The 13,345-nt window shown below is 42.4% G+C and overlaps 1 protein-coding gene and 1 pseudogene across 1 annotated transcript in view; one reads left to right on the top strand and one right to left on the bottom strand.

Annotated features, from left to right (window-relative positions):
• Nucleotides 1-13,345, bottom strand: part of LOC124550615 (GTP-binding protein Rhes-like) — a 475,888-nt gene that overhangs the window by 240,204 nt on the left and 222,339 nt on the right. The window lies entirely within an intron of this gene.
• On the top strand, nt 732-849 carry LOC124555665 (annotated as a pseudogene).

Here is a 13,345-nt window from a genome sequence, read left to right as displayed (position 1 = left end):
CTTAGCGGCTCATACTTAGACGTTTCTTGCAGAAACAATTTTTTTCCTAATATGCTAACTGATTGTCATAAGAAGCAAACTGAATAGTTACAGCCAATTTGTTAATGAATAATTTATCTTTTAAGAATTTTATCCTCAGTCTACTTTCAATTAACTGTTGTACAACAGAGGCTTCAGTGTATGACTAAAGTAAAGCAATTTCATTCTTCAAGTTTGAGAATCAATCACTGGAAAAAATCCAAGTCTAAAGAAATACACAAATTAAGAGTGTGGAAGTTTTATTTATTTTACATATAGCTTGGAGCACATGGCTGTTTGGTTTAGTACGTATTCTAGTATTTAATTCTGTTCAAGTCAGTAAAAAAGGCTCTGTTGTTCAGAAAATAACATGAAATCCAATTTGCAAAATAAGTAACGGCAAAGTAAAAAGTGCTTGCTTTTTTAAAATTTCTTTGATGACGTTATGTTGAGGTAATTGAACGTCATTGTTCACGTAAAGTGTACTAACATACAGTTTCATTGCATATTTTCAAATCGTTACTCGATTGCATTTTTCAAAATTTAATGCCAAACATAACGTAAGAGTGACTTCTCAGTTTTCTTTATCATTACATACTCACTTAAAAGCAGTCTCAAAATATTTTAAAAAAATAAACGTGGTAACTTTTAGTTGCCACGATAGTGTTTAATAATACATGTGTTATTTTCCCATCATCTTGTATAGGATTTTAGGCAACAGCCTTGTCGCGGTGGATACACCGGTTCCCGTCAGATCACCGAAGTTAAGCGCTGTCGGGCGTGGTCGACAGTTGGATGGGTGACCATCCGGGCCGCCATGCGCTGTTGCCATTTTTCGGGGTGCACTCAGCCTCGTGATGCCAATTGAGGAGCTATTCGACCGAATAGTAGCGGCTCCGGTCAAAGAAAACCATCGTAACGACTGGGAGAGCGGTGTGCTGACCACACGCCCTTCCTATCCACATCCTCATCTGAGGATGAAACGGCGGTCGGATGGTCCCGATGGGCCGCTTGTGGCCTGAAGACGGAGTGCTTGTACAGGATTTTGGATGTAAATTGCCCTAGTGGGCTGGCGATTGTTAATTACTTCCTTTTCGTTCATTCGTGTGACTTTTAAATTTATGATCGGTGGTACCCCTTTCTGTCCAGTGTTGTTCGTGAGTGAATGCACAAAATAACTTTCATTTTCCAAATTATAGCCCTATTCTGTTTAATTACTTTTATTTTTAGTAGACTTTCTATCAGAAGGGTCGGTTGCACACTTTCCTCCTACTTACCGGTATCACTTCTTCGGGAAAAGTAGCCTTATACAATTAGAAAAAATTCATTAGGCATACACGCGATCACGGTCATATTTTATATCGTAAGCAGGATAGGCCGATTAGTAAGAGGGAGGTTACAGTCGGTCCCTAGACTTACACACTATTTAAACTAGCTTAAACTAACTTATGCTAGGAGCAACAAACACACACACACACACACACACACCCATGCCCGAGAGAGGACTCGAACCTCCAGCGGGATGGGGAGCTTGACAATGGAAGCAAGACTGCAGAAAAATTATGACGGACTCATTGGATTTGTAGAACTAGAGAGAGTTAGACAGTGTATGATAGTGCAAGACGTTCGAAATATTGAGAAACATTTGAGTATACTATAGGGAAAGTCGGACAATATACAATATATACAAGATCCACGAGGGAACAATAAGACAGGAAAACCCAGAACAAGGTGCTGCGATTAAAAAGAGTGTAAGACACGGACGCAGTCTTTCGTCACAACTGTTCAATCTATACATCGAAGAAGCTACGACGGCAACCTAAAAAATGGCTCAAGAGTGGAATTAAAATTCAAGATGAAAGCGTATCAACTGTAAGATTCGGTAATGATATTGCCATCCTCAGTAACAGTGAAGAAGATTTACACGATGTTCTGATCGTAATGGTTCAATGAGTATAGAATATCGGTTGACACTAAACGGTAGAGAGTAATGAGAAGTACCAGAAATGAACAGCGAGGAACTTAACACTAAAACTGATGATCACGAAGCAGAGGCAGTTAAGGATTTCTGCTACCTTGGAAGCAAAATAACCTCCGACAGAAGCAAGAAGGACGTAAACAGCTGACCAGCACAGGCGAAGACGTCATTCCTGGCCAAGTGTAGTTTACTAGTACCAAATATAATCTGAGGAATAAATTTCTGAGAATGTGCTTTTGGATCACAATAATTATGGTAGTGATTCATGGGCAGTAGGAAAACCGGAACAGAAGGGAATCGAAACGTTAAGATGTTGAAAATTAGGTGAACTCATAAGGAATGAGGAGGTTCTCCGCAGACTTGTCGAAGGAAGGAAGGAAGGATGGAAAACACAGACATGAAGAAGGGGGTAGGATGATAGGACACTTGTTAAGATATCAAGGAATAATCTCCACGGTACTAGAGATAGCTGTAGAGGGAAAAAACTGTATGGGAAGAAAGAGATTGGAATTCATCCAAGAGAAAGTTGAGGACGTAGGGTGTAAGTGCCACTGTGAGATGAACGCTTAGCGCATGAGAGGTATACGTGAGGAGAATGATGAAAAAAAAGGAGGGCTACAAAATGTCAGTTTCCTACAAAACGGAACTGACTATATGTGTAGTGTCAAACAAGAAGTGCGCGGACGGCGACTTCCATCGGTCCGAAAATCCCTGTGCTATCATGATTTTCGTAACCAGCATCACAATGGAAAAAGATGTTTCCATAATTGTTTTTAACATATATAAAATGGTCTGCGATTTAAGGTCGATCTGCAACAGAATTTTTTTCATTGTCTTTGGGGAAAAAAGGGAACTCCCGTATTTAATGAAGAGCTGTTACATTGCCGATGAAGGTCCTAAGCTTCATAGTTAGCGACATCGTCTGGTAAGTTGGAAATGTTTGTGATCAGACGTAAATTATGTTGTGTGCTTGGAAAGCACTGAGAACGTTTTGCAGCTACGCAAACCCTAGCTAGCTTGTGTCCACAGGGAGTCTCTGGAGAGATTCTATGATGGCGGGACCTCTCTAAGCTGCATGCTGACGGAGGTCAGCCGCGAAACGGGATTCTGCCGGCAGCAGCAACACCACGGCCGGCTTTTATCGCGTTAGGGGGATTACTGGCCGCTGACGTCGGAGCCGTCCGTGCCCGCCAAGGGGCGACACTCTATGTAAATAACGTGCCGGCTCGGAGCGGCGAAAGCATTCCCTGTCCAGGAGTTGCAGCACAGCGTACTAGTCGCACGGTGCCCCAAGGATAATCACTTTATGTACAGGCTTAGTAGTCACATGCACGTTTACTCAATGAACAGTCTAATTTCAGCGTTATCACGACGAAAACCCTATTTCCCAAAGACTTCTCCCAGTTGAACGGGACTCAGAATAAGTGATCACGTGTCTCGGATTGTGAGCAGATAATTGACCGTTTCTAAAAAGAAACGGTCAAAGTTTTCGCAGTATTTTCGATGTCATTTACTTGCCTCTTACCGCATAATATTCTGACGATAGAGTGGATCAGCGGTTGGCATGGCTTTTTAATTTTCCGCGTAGTGCTCGAAAACCGATTTTTGGTTATTTTATTTGTATTGTTTCATTTATTCACCCTTGTCCCACACGGCTGATAATTACCGTCCACAAGGATCCCCTAATTGGATAACTAACAACGATTCCTTCCACCTAAAACACGTAACAATAAATACGGCAAGAAAAGCAATAATGAGAATCTCTTCTGATAGGCAATGACAGTATCAGTATAACCATGATTAAGAATGTTGCCGATATGTTAGTACCTGTCTTAACTGACATATTTAATTTTTCCCTCGTGAACGGAATATACCCCATTGCATGGAAAAGAAGCATAATTCGACCCATCCCTAAGATCGAAAACCCGCAACTGCCTAGTGATTACCGACCAATTAGTATACTGCCTGCTGTTTCCAAAGCACTTGAATATATTGTTCATGATCAAATCACTGAACACCTTCATGAATTCAGCCTATATGATAAATTTCAATCCGGTTTCCGTAAACATCACAGCACAAACACTGCTCTAATTAAAGTAACTGATGACCTGAAATATGCCATCGACAGCCGAAAGGCAACAATATTGACGCTACTAGATTTCAGCAAAGCTTTTGATACTGTTAACTAGAATTGCAGTCTAGAATCATAATTGAATATAAGACCTAAAAGATGGTAAGAGAGAAAACATCTCATAAGTAGATCTACAGAGTACCACCTAAAATTCAGCCATCTTACCGCAAAAATGATTATTCTCAACAAACCATAAGGACATCGGTACTTTATACTTCCTATTTGGAGCATGAGCAGGAATAGTAGGAACATCAATAAGAATTGACATATTGCTCAGAAAAATGCAACACTTAATTTCTCAGATAGTCCAATGAGATGGTTTGAAAGCTACTGAAAAGACAGACAGCAATGCTTTGTCTGTGTAAATGAAAAATCTTCCTGGAAACATGTCTAGTCGGGAGTGCCACAAGGATCAGTGTTAGGACTACTTTTGTTTCTTTATATGTCAACGATATTTCGTCGGCTCTGTCCTCCTGTAAATATCATTTCTATGCCGAAGACCTCCTTCTCTACCTGACCTGAAGATATAAACACTGCAATCGCTCAGATGAATGATGATATGTCTTCAGTAGTGACATGGGCGAAAAACCTGGGGCTTGAACTAAATGCAAAAAAGACACAAGTGATCTTAACAGCGCATCAGAAATTAACAAGTACAGATTTCCGAGAACGGCTGCCTCCTATTCTGCTCGACGGTATTCCAATACCATATCAGAAAACAGTTAAGAACTTAGGTGTAACTTTGGATGAGCATCCCAACTGGGCGGAAAATACAGTCGCAGTGTGCCGGAAGACGTCCGCTTGTCTCTGTGCTCTCAAAAAGTTTCGGAACGTATTTCCACAGGATTTGAAACGTCAGCTCGTGCAAGCACTCGTTCTACCGAACCTCCACTATTGTGATGTAATTCAACAAGGCATGAGTAGTGAAAACAACCGACGGCTAGAACTAACTATGAATGTCTGTGTACGTTACACCTGCAACATTCGCCGATATGATCATGTTAGTGCTTCATACTCCCAGGTTGAGTGGCTGCGGCCGGACAAATTGCGTAACTACTACACTCTATGTCTACTTCACCGACTCCTCGTCGCGCAAGCACCCCAGTACCTTGATTCAGAGATTAAACACCTTTCTTGCCATCATAATCGAAACACGAGGTCACTCTTATTTGGTATTCTAACTGTGCCCACTTACAAAACAAAAACTTTTGCAAACTCCTTCTCAGTTGCCACTGTCCGCCTCTGGAACAGACTGCCGCTTACCTTGCGCAAAATTCAATGCCCTGCTGTTTTTAAGAAGAAGTTGAACCATTTCCTACTATCATCCTCGTAACGTTTTCCACAAAATTAATGTACAAGGCCAATCCTCTACTCTGTCAAATAGCAAAGCTAGTGTCTCCTATATTGCTCCTTGCTCTTCTTCCTCCTCATCTATTAACCACGCAATCTTCTTTTCCCTTATATTTCCTTAATTATGTTAGATCATGTCTCTATTCTTCTCCTCCCTTCACCATCAGTCTCCCTGCTGCTAGCACTCCTATCTAAAGTCTGTCTCTTTCATAATGTCTAATTATAACAGTACTTATCATCTACGAATATAAACTCTATATGTATGTTATTTTCCAACTGTGCTTTTGTAATTGTTTATTTCACTTTTTGTACTAGATGTAGTTTAACATGCCTACTAAAACATATGAACGTAAAATAAGTAGAATGCCTGGTTAGACGTAAGAGAGGACCATCAGGCCCTAATCTTGCTAGGTTAAATAAAAAAAATGTAAGGTTACTACACGAGTTAGGCGATGCAAGGGCGTCATATTAATTGCAAAATTACGGGTGGATCTCATGAAAAGTGCCAAAGAAACTGGTATAGGCATGCGTATTCAAATACAATATGTAAACATGCAGAATACGCCGATGCGGTCGGCAACGCCTACAAGAGACGACAAGTGTTTGGCGCAGTTCTTAGATCGGTTACTGCTGCTACAATGGCAGGTTAGCACGATTTAAGTGAGTTGAAACTTGGTATTATAGTCGGTGCACGAGCGATGGGACACAGAAACTCCGAGGAAGCGATGAATTGGGGATTTTCTCGTTCGACCATTTTGCGAGTGTACCATGAATCCGCTAGAACATCAAATCTCCGACGTCGCTGCTGTCGGGAAAAAATCCAGCAAGAATGGGACCAGTGACGACTGAATAGAATCATTCAGCGCCACAGAAGTGCAACCCTTCCGCAAATTGATGCATATTTCAGTGCTGGGCCATGAAGAAGTGCCACCGTGCGAACCATTCAGTGAAACATCATCGATGCGGACCTTCGGGGCCGAAAGCCCACTCATGTATTCTTGATGACTGTACGACGAAAAGTTTTACGCCTCGCCTGGGCCCTTCAATACATATATTGGACTGTTGATGACTGGAAACATGTTACCTGGTCGGACGAGTCTCGTTTCAAATTGTATTGAACGGATGAACGTGTGCGGGTATGAATCCATGAATCCATGGACCCTGCATGACAGCAGGGGATTTTTCAAGCTGGTGGAGGCTCTGTAATCGTGTGGGACGTGTGCACCTGGACTGATCTGGGACCCCTGATACTTCTAGATACGATTTTGACAGGTGACATGTACATAAGCATCCTGTTTGATAACCAGCATTCATTCGTGTCCATTGTGCATTCCGAAGGACGAGCAATTGCAGCAGGACAATGTGACACCCCACATGTCCAGAATTGCTACGGAGTGACTCTAGGACCACTCTTATGAGTTTAAATTCTCCCGCTGGCCACCAAATTTCGCACACATGAACATTATTCAGCATATCTGGGATGCCTTGCAACGTGCTGTTCAGAAGAGATCTCCACCCCATCGTACTCTTGCGGATTTACGGACAGCCCTGCAGGATTCGTAGTGTCAGTTCTCTGCAGGGCTACTTTAGACATTAGTCGAGTCCATTCAGTGTCGTGTTGCGTCATTTCTGCGTGCTTGCGGGGTCTCTACATGATGTTAGACAGATGTACCAGTTTCTTTCGCTCCTTAGTGGTTCAAATGGCTCTAAGCACTATGGGACTTAACATCTGAGCTCATCAGTCCCCTAGACAACTACTTAAACCTAACTAACCTAAGGAACCACACACATCCATGCATGAGGCAGGAGCCAAACCTGCGACCGTAGCCGCATCGCAGTTCCGGAGTTAAGCGCCTACAACCGCTCGGCCACAGCAGCCGGAGGCTCCTTAGTGCATAACATATGTGTTATGGTATAACGATTGGTTACAGTCTTTTTAAATTCTCACATTCTGATATATCATTCCCATATCAATTCTTACATTAATTACTATATTTTATACTGATATTAGAAAACTACGAGCATCGCGCGAAGGCAGATTTCCAACAGTGAATCTTACTGGGAAAGAAACGTCGTTAACACTGGTGAAGATTTCGGAGTTGGCAATAATTTCACGGTAGACCATGCATAACGGATAATTTTCCCGAAAACTGGCACTTACACTACAGGAATTTCACAGAAAATAATTTCAAATAATCTTCTCATTTTTTAAAAAAAATATTCATCTGACTTACAGTTAGTAGATAACAGTGTTATAACAATACAACTGGAAAACATTCGTGTAACAATCTTCTACAGAAATGGGTATGTAAACGAAAAACAATAGTAAAAGTAATAACCGGATTTCGAACACGGGACGCAAAATTATCAAGCTGCGATGCTAACTACTGAACCACCACTTTGTACGAGGATACAGGGCGGTAAAAAACACACAAAATAACTCAACAAATACCTCAAACTGTGGAAGTCGTTTTTTTTTTTCCAGATACGGTCGAGTATCCAGGGATAAGCCGAGATATGTATTCGCTTATTTTGGTCCCTGTTCCACTGAGGCAAGTTTCTGGGAAATCGGATTAGGGCACTTGCCGTGTTCTCCCCGCCACCTGCATACTTTAATGCACGGGTGAGCACTCGGCAGCTCGCTAGAGGCATCCGGACCGCGGTTGGTTTGAATCTGGTCAGCGGAAGAAATTAACGTGTGTGTTTTGTGTGTTGTGTGGGGGGGGGGGGGGAGAGGGGAAGAGTTAGAGAGAAAGAAAAAGAAAGAGAGCGAGAGCAAGGCATTCCCGTCGTACTTCGCCAGGTACGCATCTTCCGATGTTTCCGCCAACACTCTGCTCGCCTCTCGTTTGCAGCTCACGACGTAGACCACTGAACGTTTTCCTTAATCTGCGCATGCGCAATACCATTTCGTCGCTGCTGGATCTGAACAAGAATGACATGCATGTTGCCAGTCTGAGCGCGAAGTCAAGGCTTATGTGGTTATCTGCGTGTGGAGACTGAGGGAGACAACTCACTACCTTTAAGGTCTGTGGCTGGATGTATTTTCACCTCTGTATGAGTGACACACACGTTATTTACTGCGAGATCTTTCAGAAATGAACAACAACACAACAAGTCTTCCGGTCCAGATGGTATACCAATCAGGTTCCTTTCAGAGTACGCAGATACAATAGCGCCAGAATTCCCTACTTCGCCTAATTCGTGATCCACAGTATACATGACATACTAGATAAATTAAATAGGCATATCTGTCCCAAGTCATAACAAGAGCTCAGCAATTACGTTAACCAAATGCAGTTAGCAAATCTGGTTAAAATTAATGAAAAATGTGGTGTCACCGCCAGACACCACACTTACTAGGTGGTAGCCTTTAAATCGGCCGCTAAGTTAGTTACATCGCGGAAAAAGCAAGGAGGATGTAAGAAGAAGACTATAACAAGCAAAGAAGACATTCCTGGACAAAACAAATCTACTTGTAACTCCGGCCTTAATTTGAGGGAGATGTGCATGAGAGTGTACGTTTGTAGCACAGCGAATCATAGACTGTGAGAAAACAGTAAAAGGAGAGAATCGGAACATCTTGAGATGTAGTGCTATAGAAAAATATATAGGATGATAAGAAATGAAGATCTTTTCCGCAGAATAGGCGGTAGAAGGAAGGTGTATTAAACATGGACAAGTAGAAGATTAAGACGGTAGGGAATGAGTTCAGACACAAACAAATCGTTTCCACATCACTTAAAAGAGTTGTAGGGGGTAAAAGCTATACGAGAAGACAGAGATTGCAGTATATCCAAACAGTTGAGAACGTTAGCTTAAAGTGCTTCCATGTGGTGAAAGGTTTGGCGGAGGAGGCGAAGTCGTGACACGATGCATCAGACTAGCCAGAATACTGATGATACTGTAAAGAAAGTAAATTATAACTCTATGTGAAGGATAGCCACAAAGATATAACCAGGGGAGTTGTCATAAAGTCACGAACTTGAGGCTGCCGTCCGCAATATTTCTTGCCCCAGACGTAGGCTTCCGATGAAAATGTTTGGACTAAAATTGCCAGCTTGCATCATTTACAGGTAAACTAATATTTTTGATTATGGTCTAAAGCTGTGGAAGTCAACCTGGTCCCTACTGGCCACTAGTGGGAGTTCCAGCTTTCGGGATGGGAGGTATGCCGCTAGGTTCAAATGGCTCTGAGCACTATGGGCACATCTGTGGTCATCCGTCTCAGAACTTAAACCTAACTAACCTAAGGACATCACACACATCCGTGTCCGAGACAGGATTCGAACCTGCGACCGTAGTGGTCACGCGGTTCCAGACTGAAACGCCTAGAACCGCACGGCCGCACCGGCCAGCTATGCCGTTAGGCGCTAAAGAAATGTTCATTAGGTTTTCATAAAATTTTGACGTAAAGTGTTTGGCGACCAATTATCTTCATAAGCCTTAACTTGCTGCAACTTTGCTTTTTGCACTTTATAAATTAAAGTTTCTTTCTTACTTCATAAAACATCATTACTGTGGAACTGATAGCCGGTTAAAAAATTGTACTACAAAAATAGATACAAAACAGGGCGGTAAAAATGATTGGCTTCTCCTGGTCTAAAGTGCAAAGAAGTTCTTCAGTGGACTCGTTCAAACGATATTTTCTTTTACATACAGGTATATGAATTTTGGTTACGCCATGTACTTTTATTGTAGTGGTATTATTTTTATCATTTGACTTTAGGCTTCCTATCAGCACAACTCGAATGTTCTTTGGATGAAGGCTGTGAGAAGGAAAGACTGGAAATCGACCAACATATCAAAATATGTTACCAGCATTTTCGGGAGCAGACTCTAAACGGAACATCAGTTTCGTCAGTCCGAATTAAGAAGAACGCTGGATTACGAATGCATCTTATTAGTGGTTAAAATATGGATTCAAGACCAGACAAACGTCTTAAAATGCCTTCCTGATGCTGTGTTATTCACGAAAGCAATGGAACATTTTATGTCTAACACAACTGTTCCGTACACATGACAGAAATTAGGACAAAGAAATAATCGCAAGCAGCAGTCTGATACTGCTTTGGGGCAACTCACATGGCGGCGCCAGCTTGAAACAAAACATACAAAGTAATCCTGTGGTGCCACCTCGCCTTGTTACACCTCCATAAATATAAAAATGTAATTAATTCTCTTTCCATTATAAAAATAGCTTCTCTTAGAATATCGTAACTGTTTTTTCCAGTGTATATATGAAAATTTTTGTTATATGGTATTGTAAGGAGGATGTAGCTGGGCAAATGTGCTACATTATAACACAAAATACGGATAATATCACGATTTCTTTAACAGGTAGCTCCATTACGTCTGCAGTTTCTTCTGTAAAGAACTTCTGTCACTTCCAAAAAATACGAGTAGCAGATCTATCTTTAAACATATTGTTCAGAATAAAATTACTCAAAAAATTTAGAACATATTTTGGCTGGGAATAAGAAATGAAAAGTAAGTTAACCCTGAGATTCATCCTTGTTGAATTTAGTCGATTATTTAAAACGTATGAAATGTACAGTGAGCTGAATGTACAGATTTTTGAGTTTCATTGGCATGGAAACCATTTACTCGCACAAAAAAATTTGTTCATTTGTTTTTGGCAAACGAATAAATATTCCAATTAGTTATAACCGCAAATTAAGTGTAGCCAAGCAAATAAAATCAGTGTATATTAATTAACGATTATATAAACATTTTTCAGACGAGGTTTGCTCACGTACAGAGTATTCCAACTAGGTCACACAGGAAAAATAAGTTAATAATGCTTCCTTGTCGTATGTCGAATTAGAGCTTCCGCAAACTGTCCGTACAAGCCCCAGGTCTAGACAGATTTACGGCGTTTTCCAACGGCCATTAGCGAAACCAGTGTACCATCAGTCATATGGCCTGTAACGTCTGTCATTTAATTGGGAAATAAGCTCTCCTTATTCGGACATTCGCAGTAAATCTGCAATACAAGTCCGGCAGGGGTGGCCGTGCGGTTCTAGGCGCTACGGCCGGCCGTTGTGGTCGAGCGGTTCTAGGCGCTACACTCTGGAACCGCGCTGCTGCTACGGTCGCAGTTTCGAATCCTGCCTCGGGCATGGATGTGTTTGATGTCCTTAGGTTAGTTAGGTTTAAGTAGTTCTTAGTTCTAGGGGACTGATGACCTCAGATGTTAAGTCGCATAGAGCTCAGAGCCATTTGAGCCATTTTTTTCTAGGCGCTACAGTCTGTAACCGAGCGACCGCTACGGTCGCAGGTTCGAATGCTGCCTCAGGCATGGATGTGTGAGATGTCCTTAGGTTAGTTAGGTTTAATTAGTTCTAAGTTCTAGGCGACTGATGACCTCAGAAGTTAAGTCGCATAGTGCTCAGAGCCATTTGAACCATTTTTTTTGCAATACAAGTTTTCTGGGGATGGGGCACCACTGTTCCTCGTGCTCTCCATCAGGCAGATGTATACAGGATGGTTCAGCTACGCTGCTCACCCCACATATCTCATAAAACCTTTTAATATAGCGTAATGCTGACTTCACAAAAGAGCTGTGAGGAATTACTCACTAAATGACGAGTAGTCTCCTTTCACAGTTATATTAATTACAGGAACATTAGTATCAAGTTGGCTCTTCCAAATGGAAATAAACTACACTACTGGCCATTAAAATTGCTACACCAAGAAGAAATGCAGATGATAAACAGGAATCATTGGAGAAATATACTAGAACTGATATGTGATTACATTTACACACAATGTGGGTACATAGATACTGAGAAATCAGTACCCAGAACAACCACCTCTGGCCGTAATAACGGCCTTGATACGCCTGGACATTGAGTCAAACAGAGCTTGGATGGCGTGTACAGGTACAGCTGCCCATGCAGCTTCAACACGATACAACACTTCATCAAGACTAGTGACTGACGTATTGTCACGAGCCAGTTGCTCGGCCACTATTGACCAGACGTTTCCAGTTGGTGAGAGATCTGGAGAATGTGATACCCATGGCAAAACTCGAACGTTTTCTGTATCCAGAAAGGCCCGTACAGGAAATACAACATGCGGTCGTGCATTATCCTCCTGAAATGTAGGGTTTCGCAGGGATCGAATGAAGGGTAAAGCCCCGGGTCGTAACACATATGAAATGTGCTGTCCACTGTTCAAAGTGCCGTCAATGCGAACAGGAGGTGACCAAGACGTGTAACCAATTGCACTCCATACCGTCACGCCGGGTGATATGCCAGTATGGCGATGACGAATACACGCTTCCAACGTGCGTTCACCGCGATGTCGCCAAACACGATTCAAAATTGCTCTGAGCACTATGGGACTTAACTTCTGAGGTCATCAGTCCCCTAGAACTTAGAACTACTTAAACCTAACTAATCTAAGTACATGACACAGATCCATGCCCGAGGCAGGATTCGAACCTGCGACCGTAGCGGTCGCGCGGTTCCAGACTGTAGCGACTAGAACCGCTCGGCCACTACGGCCGGCTCGCCAAACACGGATGCGACAATCGTGATGCTGTAAATAGAACCTGGATTCATCCCAAACATGACGTTTCGTGCACTCAGGTTCGTCGTTTAGTACACCATCGCAGGTGCTCCTATCTGTGATGCAGCGTCAAGAGTAACCGCAGCCATGGTCTCCGAGCTGATAGTCCATGCTGCTGCAAACGTCGTCGAACTGTTCGTGCAGATGGTTGTTGTCTTGCAATCGCCCCATCTGTTGACTCAGGGATCGAGACGTGGCTGCAGGATCCGTTAAAGCCATACGGATAAGATGCCTGTCATCTCGAGTGCTAGTGATTCGAGGCCGTTGGGATCCAATACGGCGTTCCGTATTAC

Source organism: Schistocerca americana, chromosome 1 (assembly GCF_021461395.2).
Source record: "Schistocerca americana isolate TAMUIC-IGC-003095 chromosome 1, iqSchAmer2.1, whole genome shotgun sequence".
Taxonomy (NCBI): domain Eukaryota; kingdom Metazoa; phylum Arthropoda; class Insecta; order Orthoptera; family Acrididae; genus Schistocerca; species Schistocerca americana.
This window is presented reverse-complemented; position numbering and strand designations above follow the sequence as displayed.